Consider the following 13,357-nt stretch of genomic DNA (forward strand, 5'->3'; position numbering starts at 1 on the left):
TAACCATGGTATCACGATACAACAATTCTGCCATACTAGAAAATCAATCAATGTCTGTGTAACTGAAGAAGAAAAAGTACGCCTAAAAAGAAAAAAAGCAGGAAATGTGTATTTATTTATTGTACTGTGGTGTGAGATCAACGATGCCTCTAGAACACAAAAACACTGACTAGTGGAGTTAAAATGTTTAAAGGAAGGATCCAACTATAACTCACTGAAATCTGTATAAATACAATCTGTGTAAATTAATCTTACAGAAGTTTACACCACAAGGAGTCATAAAATAGTGACTCTAATAAGTCAAATTGGCAGGGGAATCTGTTTATAGCATCTGCATGCTTTAAAAGAGAAATATTTGGCGTCAGTGGCCTTGCAATATATCGCTACCGCTTGTGATACAATCGATAATTTGTCCCGAACGAACGAACGAACTTAGTCCACCCGTGACATAATTAATCTCATTAACAAATTATCTACTAATTTCAACTGTTAAAGTTTTACTTGGTGTTTTTTTTAAACATGTGACCACATGTCTGACTATTAAATATGTTAAGAAAATGATAACATCTTGAAAAGGTTTCAGGGTTTCACTACACTGTCTGTAATTACCCTAATAAAAGTGTCAAATCTCAATGCAAACCACACCACAGTGCAATGCCAAGTCCTCTCATTTTTTCAAAACCTTTGTTCCAAGTCATCTTTATCCTGTTTGAGAAGAGGCCATCAGTCAAATCAGCTGTTTCCTGCAGGGTGTTCAAGTAGCAGATGAGCATTTATAAGAACACATTTTACCTAGATTGACATCCAAGGTTAAAATATGTGGATATCACTCTGAGAAAAAACACGTGTTCATACAGTAATTGTTAAGAACCGTGATTGAGGGAAAGGGGTTGACTGAAACAGCTTTGGTACCACTGCCATGAGGCTGCTGCAAAATGTTATGCAGCCCATCAAACATAATTGAAACAGTGTGTACAACAGGCCAATTATTAATTAACACTAATTTTATCTGAAACCAACACACCAACAATTAATTTAATATACCAGCTCAACAGACAAACAAATACACAGAATAAGCTGAGGACAGTATAAGATATTATCGCAGTCCACAATTGAAAACACTCAGAATAAGTTGATTATGGGGAATTGCTATTATCAGAATAATCATAAATATTAGCTAGCTTGATAACGTATAGTCCTATATTGATTTTATTCCTATTTTTTTGAATCGTCACAAAGGGGAGCATGCATCCTTCCAGTCACTACAAAATCCTGTCACCATGGTTGATAGCTTGGCTTGCCTACTGCATCCCCCACATTAAGTTGTATTATTATGGGGGATACATCTCCACAGCCTCCATCCAGTTCTGTTCACTAAACAAACTGTTTTTCAAGAAAAGGATGTTATAATAAGATGTCCTATCTGTGATGCAAGAAAATATTTGTCCCTGTATGTTTTAGTGCCATTTCAAGAGTTTAAAGCAAATGCTGATGATTATCAGGAAAAAATCGTGAATTGCAATTATTTTTGCCAGAATAACCATGACATGAAATTTTCATATCATCCCATGTCCAACAAAGAACGCTCAATATTTTCCAACAATGGACAATCTGCAACTCAATATTGTACTGAATTCCTGAAACACAACGCAAGTTAATTGATAGCAGTCACACTGTCCTTCCACACAGACAGGTGATATTTTTTGTCAGCATCCCTCCCTTTATTAAGGACACATGACAGTAGAAGACAGTAATTAATGGCTGCATGAGTTAATGGCCATCCTGAGTATTTTTGCTGTCTCCATAGAGACCTAGGAGCTGCACAGAGCACACCTGAAGCTGTCCACTCTCTGACCAATCGCCTTCCCTGGCACAGAGAACCGTCTGCCTGGTCACGCCACGGGGGCCGGGACACACTAACCTTTACCCTGGAAATATTGTTCTGCTTTCCTTTTGTTATCGCTTCCATTCATGTAATACAGCACTAATGAGCGTGCTGCACTCGTCTTCATATTGCCACTACTCTTCCCCTTTGTGTTGTGTGAATCAAACATGCAAAAATTACATGACAAAATCATTTAGCAGAAAATCCCCTTTTATTCATCCGTCACTTGTCTCGCTTTGTGCAAAAAAAAAAATGCTTCAAGCAACTGGTTCGAGGGCGTCTTGTATCTGAAATCAAATGAAGGGTGAAGCCGGCAAATAGAAAAACAATACAGCAAAAGTGGAACCTTATTCCCACACTGGACCCAAAATAACTCTCCTTATCATTCAGCTCCAAGCAAGGGTGCACAGTCAGTTTACAGCCCCTCCGTACCCAGCACAGGGTATTTCAATGTGTGCTCACAAATACTGAGCCGTCAGATGAAAGAGAGCGCCGCTCCACTCAGGGATGGGAGTCCCCACACTGAATGCATGAGTGACTGATTACTTTCTTACCAGTTGAATCTCAACTCCAAAGAAGAGCGTTAGCCCCAGCCTGAAGAGGCCAAACTAGAAACAAGGGCTTTCCAAATAATACTGAATCACAGATTGGTGCGTTAAGGATCTTGCGTCATTACATTGCATACAGCTGCTCTTCCTCAAATTTCAAGCTTTTTCACTTTCCCCCCTGCCAACTCAATTTATTCAGTTGCAGTATGGGGCAGAGAAAGTACAGCCATTCTTGTTTCTAGAAGCAGACGCGTGGGGACGGTGTTAGCTTGTTCCCATCAGAAACAATGCTATCTTTCTGTCTGTCTGTCTGTCTGTATGTATGTAGCAGCCGTGGTTGTACGGCAGGCCAGGAAAAGTTGCAAAGAAAGTTCATCCTGTGTTTTAAAACCTGGGTCAGCATTTGCGAAGGTCCATTTCTGCATAAGTGAGCACACAAACCCCAGTGCCTGTTCAAATAGTCTGCAGCTCTCTCTCAGGCAGCTCATGACAACAGCCCAGCAGCAGCACTGTTTGATCTCCAATGTTTTCCTTAATCTGGGTTGTCAAGGTTCGCTTGTTGGAGGCTGTTTACTTTACTTCTCCTACAAAAAAGTGTTTTTTTCCCCTCAGACAATGACTAATCCAAAGACCAAGAAGGAGGGAGCACTGCCAGCAATAGTTGTTAAAGCTGCAGTTTCCCTTTTGTAAAAATTTCAGATGGTTTTAGTCCTGCTGTTGCCAGCTGCAGACTTACTGTATAATATATTAGGGTCATATTTCACTCTTATATGCGTGTAGTAAACTCTCCATGGGCGTACATGAACTGCATCTTTTTATATAAAATACGTTTTTTGGTAAATACACTAATTCTCTCTGACTTAACAAATTGCTAATAAATCTATACAGATTAAGTACATGAGACATTTGTTTAAAATATAAACATACACATTTTAAGGCTGCATATTCATTATCATAATGGTGGCTGGTGTCCCTTAGTCTGCAATACACCTGTTGTAAAATGATAATTAAAACAGAAAATGGATGTAAAATATTTTAAATATAGGTTTACTTCATTTGTTTGCTTTTAAAGTATTTCTTCATGCCGGAATATTTTTGCTCAAGTACATTCCTTTGGACTGTGCTTATGAATAACATTAGTGTAAAATAAAAATAGTATTTAGTCTACTTACACACTACAGTGGCAACAAGTAATTGTTAACTAGTAAATAAGCAAAATTTAACAATTTTTCCACAAGTGAAAATAAAGTGCTGTGTGACTTCAGCCTGTTTACAGTGAAGAAAATGCCCAGCTGTAACCCACCCCATATCTGACTCCATAAAACCACTTAGCTCAAACTTTTAGCCACACAGTTAAATAAGACATGACGTCCAGAACATTTAACGTTGACTCTAAGGTGTCACCGCTATAATTAAAATTTAACTCGCTGTATCCTTCGTGTTAATTAGCTTAAAGTTAACTGAGAGGTGAATATCCGCTTTAAATGCATTGTGTGTCGCTGAGCAGAGAAAACCAGCCCTTCAACAACGCTACCGATAAACAGCCGGTTAAAAGTGTAACCTGCCTGTTAGTTAGGACTGTATTACAGTTATAATAACCACAGCTTGTGGCAGTTGTCTTGCCTTCCTCCGGTCTCTCGGAGTTTGGAGGACAGCTAACACGTGGGGAAAAAGCTCCTTCCCTGGTCTTACTCCAAAGAAATCACGGCACTCAAACTTCCCTTTCACCGCGTGAACTTAAAAAACTTTACGGCTCTCTGCCTCACAGGTAGGCTCGCGATTACGGTCTTGTTAACGGCCGCCGCTAACCGGCACTTTACAACAAGCTCAGGTTATAAACGTGCATTTCCCCAACCACCACGGGGGTCTCACGAGCAGCCACAACTCAGTTAGAAACCCAACTTTCCAAAAAAAAAAAAAAAGTAGAGGATACAACACTCGTAGCATAGTTACCGAGAACACTCCTGTAACAGCCGCTCGTCACAGAGACATCACACGGCGCTAACTACTAGCTTAACATGATAACAATGCAGGTGTTTGTTTATTTGTTTATTTCGCTAATTGTAGCAGTTCTGGAAAAAGAGAAAAAGCCCAAGACAAACTCCCGAGTGAGTGTGTGTGTGTGTGTGTGTGTTTGAGTGCGGCAGCGGCAGCAGCAGCAGGTATCTACATACGATACAACAAAGCTAATGTTAACATGGTGATAATAGTGAAACTTACCCGAATGGAAAAACGCTTTACAGCAGCTAACAGGCGCACGCGGAGGGTACCGATTCGCTTGTACGGGAGCCCGTGCACGCTAGATTGTGTACCAAGACCCGCGTGTGACAACAAATCACACGCAAATATCAGTAAATATTTCTCGGCCCGCCTTGGTGTGGCTGGCGAGGTGGTTGTGGTGGTGAGGGGGAGGAGGTGGGGGCACCAACTAACTAACTTAACTACAAGGAGAAAAGAGATAATCTTACCGAGGGCGTCGAGAGAGAGAGGAGAGGAGAGGAGAAAAAAAAAAAAAAAAAAGCAAAAATGTGGAGTTGCACACTCGCCGCTTCCCGGTCCGCCTCGCAGGGAAAGGCGCGAGCTCCTTTTTTCTTAATGTTGTTATTAGATTTTTAACAGGGCGAGAAAAGGAGGAGGAAAAAAAAGGGGAAGAATCGCCGATTTGGATGTTGTTGTTGTTGATGTTCCCAAGTCCGTGACGTCATATCCACCTGCTTCGGTAAACAACGATCATTGCATCGCAGATCCTTCAACAAGAAACATCACAGTCACAAGTACATTTCAGTAGCACTTAGTAGCACTTAGTAGCTCCTTTCTATGGGGAAATGTAATGATATGCATTAGTTTTAGCTGAAAGTGTGACAGGAGAGAGGGGGCTGTCAGAAAAGCTAAAATGTCTAAGCTGACTAATTACAACTGAGGCACAATGAACTTGTATTATTTCACTAAATTTCTCCTGTCTTTTATTTTTTCTTTCTTTTGGGGGGATCTGAGGTTCATCACAACTGTTCCAGAGCCATGGTGCAGAAGAAAAAAAAAATGAAATGCTTTGACATAATCATCAAAGATGTTTTAATCTCAACTGTAAGGAGTTTGGTGGTATTATGGTTTCGAAAATGACAGTGTAGATAACCAGAGTGCAGGTTCTCTCAGTTTGGTGTGGTTATGTTTTGTGACATGTGGGCCAGCTCTTCATAATATTTTTAAAGAGACATGACTGCATCTAAATTAGAACAAAGTTAATAATACGCTCAGCTTTTTTTTTTTGTTTTTGTGGTAAGCAGTTCTAAACAGTTTCCCCTCAACACTGTCACCCAAAAAAAGTGTAAAAACATTATGACAGTAGTTAAAGTGTCACTGTCACTTGAGATGAGAATTATCACGGGCCAGTTCAACAGTCCAGTTAACACTCATTGTAAAGCAACATTAATTTAACCTCAAGAGAAAATACTTTAAGTCGTTTTTTGCCCTTGATCAAGGTCTGAGGAGCACAGCTCATTTCGCTGTGAACGACATTACATTTATCATGGCTGCATCTGGGAGGAATGCTGCTGTGGACCCTGTCAGGAAGGTCTGTTTCTTAGTAGAGAGCGCCACCCTCTGACCAGACCCAGTCACAGAAAAAATGACTGTTCTTCCACAGAATAACCACTTATTCTGTAGGATGTGAGTTTTATCAGGATTGTACTTAACATTCTCTATCCTCTGTTGTGTTAATATACAATTTCTTACCTACATCTCATCTGTAATATTGTCAAAACCTTCAGTGAGCGTGTGTGTGTGTGTGTGTGTGTGGGTTTTGCCTCGGTGACTGGCAGCAAACACAAATTACTACAGTAGTCGCAAATCACGGTCACTGTGTTGTGGTCATTGTGGATTGTTTTGCTGTCAAGCTCATGTCATTGTCGTACTCAGACTCCAGTTCTGCCTCTGAATGTGGGACTGATCAGTCGGCACAGAAATATAATCATCAGGCTTCAGGCCTGTCTTCATTTGAAATAATATTCTGAACACACCAACAACATCATAGCAACTGTGGCTGTAAACTAAGATAAACAAAGTCCTTTTTTTTCTTTTTGTCAGTGTCAATTTATAGTTACAGTGACATAAAATGAGGAAACAGGAAAACACAACATCACCTACTACTTCCTGTTACCTGCATAGTGAGTGATCAAACAAACAAACAGAAACAAAACACTCCTACACAGTTTGGGTATTAATTCCATTTAATACAATCAGAAAACAACAATGTTGACATAAAAGAATTGTTCAAAACAAAGACAGGATGAAGTGAAGGTATCAGACAGGGGATAAAATGGTCCAAGAGCTCTAAATGTATTTAGGATTTAATTTGTATTACATGTACACACTTTATGGTTAGTTACAGAAATGTTAGCACATTAGTTATATTCAACACCAGTATCACGGCAGTTTGTGAAATAGTGACAAAATTTAAACCATAGGATTTGTGTGCATGGACATGAACTGTGAGTGAGTCTTAAAAAAAGGGAGTCCTCTAGATTAAATTACATGACTGTTACACAAACTGTAAATATCTTTTACTAAACTAAACCAAAGTGCTGTTGTTGCTGAACCCTCACCACAGCCTGAGTGCAAATCCTGGAGTCTGGTGTCACAGCTGTACACTTGCCTGCCTGCCTTATTTTTTCTTTTCTTCTTCTTTTCTCCTTAATTTCCCTTGTTTGTGTATCTGCTTAGCTTGTTTGATTGTTGTCATATTTCAAATACTTTTCTATTTTGTTATTGCATGTCTGTATTGTATTTTTATGTTCATGACAAGAGGCACATACAATACATCTCCTGCTAACAGGAAACCTTAAAGATCCAGTTTATATGAGATTGAACTCGTCAAATACTGACACTTTGGGATTGTACGGTAGGTCGGGTCAGCCGCCATCCCTAAGGGTCAGTATGTGACGAGCTGGGAATTCTCACAAACTGGACCTTTAAATAAACAAAAGCATGAAAAGAAACGCAATGCAGGCATGAAAGATAGTAGAAAAGAAAATCTGTGTCCATGTTGATGGATTGTATATATACTTATATACAGAAAACATATAATAATGAGTACATTTAAAATCAGTTTCTTTACTTTTTGTTGTTTTTGTTTTTGCAAATGTATATCCTTAATCCCACAGTTCAAAGTTGTCCATCTGAAAAGAGTAAAATAAAGCAAAATTCCCACTTTAAAGATGCAGAAGATGCAGTATATGTTGTAGTAAGTACACTGAAGCTACACAGACACACAGCAGTGCAGTCTGTGCATGGCCTAAAATCATGATGTTGTGTTCAATGACCACAGGGCCCACGAAACCACAGCTACACACAGATGTCCTCTGAGTCATTCAGCTGATCAAAGCTGCAGAGCTGGATTCAGATATATGATTTAAGGCAACACACACATATTCACATACAGCCAGTCAGATGATACCCTGACTTTATAATTAAAATGTACGATTTTAGAAGAATTGAATTATGCAAACAGAGAATTCTTGACATGAAAGACTCGACCTTTTGACATCCCAGAGACAAAATAACCTCACTATCTTCATCTGGCTTTTGATTGGCTGTGATTGATTTGGTTATTTGTATATCAAGCCAATCTTAAACTCTTTTATAGGATTACTGTATTTTTGTTGTAAACATGATTTTCTGATGCAATTAATGAGAAAATACCAAATGTATGCACAGTGTCATGAAGACAATCTAACACATCATCTAAGCTTTCTAAGTCTTCAGTGGCCTGATCTGCATGTCAATACCGGATCTATGAGCTCAGCGGAGCCCAGCAGCCATGTGTCGGGCTCTGAATTTATTATCGTGTTTTGTTGGTGTCACGCTGGTGATGTGTTGTGTGGATTAAGCCCCTGACTCGATGGAGTGTAGTTACAAATTAATTGAGGATCACTATCTGTTACGTAACGACCTCTCCACACATACGCGTGCACACAACAAAGTAATTAGCTTTCTGTTAATTAGGTAATTAAGCAAATGAATAGGGGCTCCTCTTGATTCCCAAAGGGGGATGGATGGCTTTCATACGGTGTTTTTCCCCTGCTGCTGGGGGCTGTAGCATTCAACATGTAATGAAAGGGAGAGGACTTCTGGAGAAGCTGTACAGATAATGAGCAGTGAAGAACTGTCAATGAGTAGAAGAGGGAGAAAGTAGAGATCATGATACCTTGTGCATCATTCTGCAATTGTAGATATACTAGAGGCCTTTTTTTTCATTTTCTGTCATCAAACATAAGTTAAAAAGTTCTTACTTTTTAAGGTAAAGCATTGTAAGGACACAGTTGAGATTCAAATTGTTTTGAAAGAGCCAAACATGAACATTTCTTTATGGTGTTACCATATTTTTCTTTGTATAACTGAATCCTTAAAGGCATATATTATTACAGCCAGACACGATAGGAAAAAAACCCACAGTTTTTTCATGCGCTGGCCATTTTTAGATTTTGGGCTATTTGCATCCATAAGATGTCGCTCAGACAGAAAACATTCTAAATACAGATTTTGGTGTTATTTGCATATTCAAACATACAATTTTAGAAACTTGTAATATAAAAAGTTATTGTTTTAATGTAAGTAATCAACAGGGGACATTTCCTGGGAATATCTATTAGTTAAAAGTTTTAGCCTATATGCCATTTTTTAAAATGTATAGAATTTACAATACATATGTTTGAAGGCTGTTTTCTCAAAATGAGTTTATTTCTGAGACTCTGAGCCAGAATTATCCACTTCAGCTGCAAACGTTCCAGTTTTATTCCTATCTTTATTCTGAAGGTTTTTACAGTGGGGTTTGTTAATATATCATTCATAGCTTGATTTATAAAACATTTTGGAAATATATGCTGAAAATTGCTTATATATATATATATATATATATATATATATATATATATATATATATATATATATATATATATATATATATATATATATATATATATACATATATGTGGCTGTTAGAGTGATACATAGAGACATCTGTAAAAAGCTTTGACTCTAATATATATGACTATAATAAAGAAAGAAAGAAAGAAAGAAAGAAAGAAAGAAAGAAAGAAAGAAAGAAATCTTTTATTGGCTTCATCCAATTTTTTACATTTCTGCCTGGAAATTCATGCATATTGGTGCATTTTTAACTGGATAATACACCTTTTGCATATTAAAACATAACATTACTGAACATTTTGTAATAAAAAAAATAATTGGCTTTCTGTAAGTAACCAACTGGGGAATATTAAAAATGATATCTATTAGTTAAAAATTTTACATTTTAACTGCAGTGTCTCATTACAATAATCTAAATTAGATTTACAAATGATCTTTAAATGATCATCTTTAAAAGATCATTCGTTTTTTCAAGGTATCACATTCAACAAACTTAGACACAGTCCATGGTGCACTTCAACAACAGTTCTTTATGTATAATGACATTGTATATGATTCTGATATTAACACAATTGTTTGTTTTTGTTTTTTTGTTTTTCAACACTATTAAACAGTCTATGTTGACTGGAAAACCTTTTTAATAGCAGCAGTTCATTCTAACAGTGAAGCCCTCTGGAGGTCACAGGTTCTTCACCAAACACATGCAAACATGAGCTGTCAACTTTTTCTCACCCAGATGTTTATGATAAATAGGTCTGATGTCACTGTTACCATGGTAAGTGCTAATAACAACGAGCTTTGGCCCACATCCTCTTTTTAGTATTTGTGTAAAACCATAACACATACCTCATTTTACAATCATGCAGGTAATGAACTTGAAACTGTCTTAGCCTTCCTACACAGATGATGAATCTGACTGATTATAGCAGATAGAACAACTACTCGAATGGTTTTCGGCAGCATCATTAAAAAATTCAGTTTTGATGGTCTTTAAAAAACATTTTTAGAACGTTCAGTACATTTTTATGCAAAGGTTTAACAGCAAGGTTGCTTTTGAAATGTATCACCACGGTTCTGTAACACTGTGTCTGCCAGCACAGATCACAGAAGAACAGGAGTATTTCCCTAAAGATCAAGAAGCTTTTCTTTGTAGCTGCTGCCAGCAGGGTCAGCTGTTCTGTCTGCCTCTGATCATTAGAGCAATGTCTCTGAATGCACAAGCCACTGACTGGTGAACTTTTGTTATGGTTGGCTGCGGATACAATCAGGTTCAAGCTAAGGGATGGTGAGTGTGCTGCCGGCCATAGCAATTTTTGTAACCATTTTCAATTGGCTGTGAAAGTGCAGCTCAGTGTGGAGGCAGATGCACTCTGGTTCTGGTTTTCTAAATTACTGACACGCCTTCTCACTGCATTTGATAACCACAGGGTACAAAACGCACTCTGAAACCTAGGCAAGCTGCCCATGAACAGAAAACTCTCACCCTCAGGTCCTTCACAGGAGAGATTCACATCACATCTTGTATGTTTAAGACGTCAGACGTGTTGAGAGATCAAAACAACTCGTGGTATGATTTGGCACCAGCTTGTATTGCAGAGTTCACTGTGTTCAATAACAGACGTGTCATCAGGTTTCCTGTCAAAAGCTCTGAATCAGGCTGCACACTTCTGGGAATCAGATTTAAGTTTGTTTGTTTTTTAAACAAAACCAGTAAAAATATCAGCAAAAAAACATGCAAAATCACAACTGAAATTTTCAAAACATAATAACAGAAATGGTTAATAACTGTGTTTCACTGTTAAGTGATTACATATAATAAACCCACTGACGCGTCTGAAACATTAAACCTCAAACAAGTCAAATATGTTGCAGTGCAATGCACATAAATACAGGCAGGCCTGTTAAAACCAGCCCAGCGTACGACTGAGCACAGAGTTCAAGTTCAAGTCAAAAATGAGACGCCTGAACAAGGCCAACAAAAATAGTCCTATTCCAAGACTAAGCACAGCACACACAGTACCTTTTAATTCTCGTATTTTAAAGTAAAGTGTGATCACTTAAGTCAATAAACTGGCTTCAAACATCCAAGGGTAGGACTTCATCTATGGCTGTGGTCTGGACTGTGGAGCCAAACCTACAGCAGAGCAGACTGAAATAAAATGGGAGAAAATTTGACTAGGTCAAGACCTGAGTACAACTGACTGAATATTTAAAGGTCCAGTGTGTGAGATTTTGGCATCTAGCAGCGAGGTTACAGATTGCAACAAACTGAATACCCCTCACCCTCTCCCAGGCTTGAGGAGTAATTAGAATTAGAATACAAAAAAGGTAAGCATATTCCTTTAATGTTTCAGAAAATGATGTAAATAGATTACGGATACATTCAGTAAAAAAAGGGGATTACTGACAGGATTACAATTTTAAAAAAAGAATAATATACTAGTCTGTAACCATGCAAACTCACACACATGACAACACTTCACAAGTCTCACACAACACCACTCGGGTCTCGAGTGAAACAAGTGTACACATATTTCTCTCTTGTCTTCATTTGCATATGTTTGGTATTGAGGTAATCCAAAAGTAACAGAAAGTAATCAAGTTACATTACCTTAATATTGTGGTACTTAGATTAGGTTACTGACTACAGTCTAATAAGTAACTGTATCAAAATACATTTTTAAAGTAAACCTCCAACTTCCAAGCAAGATGGAGAACCTACAGCGGCCAGTAAAAACCATAAAAGGCTCCTCCTCCCCATTAGCTCAGTTGGTAGAGCGGGTGTCCCATATACAGAGGCTTTGTCTTTGCTGCAGTGGCCCCGGGTAGTCCCGGCCTGGGGCCCTTTGCTGTGTGTCGACCCCCCCCCATCCTGTTTCCTGTCATCTCTGAAGCTGGCCTATCAATAAAGCCATACAAAGGCCAAAAAAATATAATAAAGAAAACAGAATTGTGAATATTATATTCTATATCTGCCATTAGATTATCCTAAATCCTACACACTGAACGTTTATATAATGTTATTTCATGTAACACAAAAGACCTTTCATAATACTTTAAGACTGTGTGAACCCTGTTGAACTGTCATATAATACAATGACTTTTTTTTTTTAGTTTCTACATGATACTGACTCTTGATTACACCCACATTACTAAATATGAGTTAAATGATTGCCTACTAACAGACTGGTGCTGTAACGTCTCTTTGAAGTTATAATTGTCACTCTTCAGTCCCTCAACTCCTCAAAATGTATCTGGATTTTGTCTTTAAAGCTGCAACAAAGGCTCAAATAACTGTGTGTAATATGAAAGGCATTGCTCGTGACGAAACCGCAAAGAACCTAATTTTGCAGTTGCCCGCTCTCCAAAGCACTTTTCAGCTAATTGCATTGGTTTTACGCCCACAGCTTTACTACTCTGGTTCACTCTCGCCTTTTTGTTATATTTTTACTTATTTCTTGTATCTTGTTTGTTGTTATTTTGTTATTTTATTCCATTTTCTTGTTCTTTTAGTTTTCTTTTGTCCTGTTTATCCTTGTTTCTGTTTTTTTATTTTGCTATTTTTTTCATTTATTTTATTTGTTGTTGTTGTGAGAGAGATCGCATCGACACGTGTGTTATTGCTCTTTGTTTACCATGTGGCCAGAAATACAGCTGCAAATGAAAGCTTATGTTGCTCCAATTACATATCAACAGTTTGCTCACACAGCCATATTGGATTTAAAGGTGTTTATGTCAATATGGTGACTACAGCTTGTTGCTTTGCCCTTAAACAACATTTTATTCTAATGGGTAATATTTTCATTGAGTGCTTATAACTATGATTATGCATTAGGTATGCTATAGGCACATTAAAATGAATTATAAGTATGTTTATAATGTCTATAATGCGTTACAGACTGGGCTGCATGGAAAGTCTTTAAAAGGCCTTTTCCACTGAATTCAAGTTAATATGTCACTGTAGGAAAATCACAGGTGTAATTAATAAAAAATAATGATGTCT

At 37.8% G+C, this 13,357-nt stretch overlaps 1 protein-coding gene across 3 annotated transcripts in view; it reads right to left on the minus strand.

Moving 5' to 3' along the window:
* foxp1b (forkhead box P1b) overlaps nt 1-5,116 on the minus strand; it is a 164,420-nt gene extending 159,304 nt beyond the window's left edge. The window contains exon 1 of one of the 3 annotated variants that reach the window (XM_073467781.1): nt 4,902-5,116. The gene's annotated coding sequence lies outside the window, so the exon portion shown is untranslated. The other 2 variants (XM_073467780.1, XM_073467783.1) reach the window with 2 other exon arrangements.
* Nucleotides 5,117-13,357: the final 8,241 nt, after the last annotated feature.

Source organism: Pagrus major, chromosome 6 (genome assembly GCF_040436345.1).
Source record: "Pagrus major chromosome 6, Pma_NU_1.0".
NCBI lineage: Eukaryota > Metazoa > Chordata > Actinopteri > Spariformes > Sparidae > Pagrus > Pagrus major.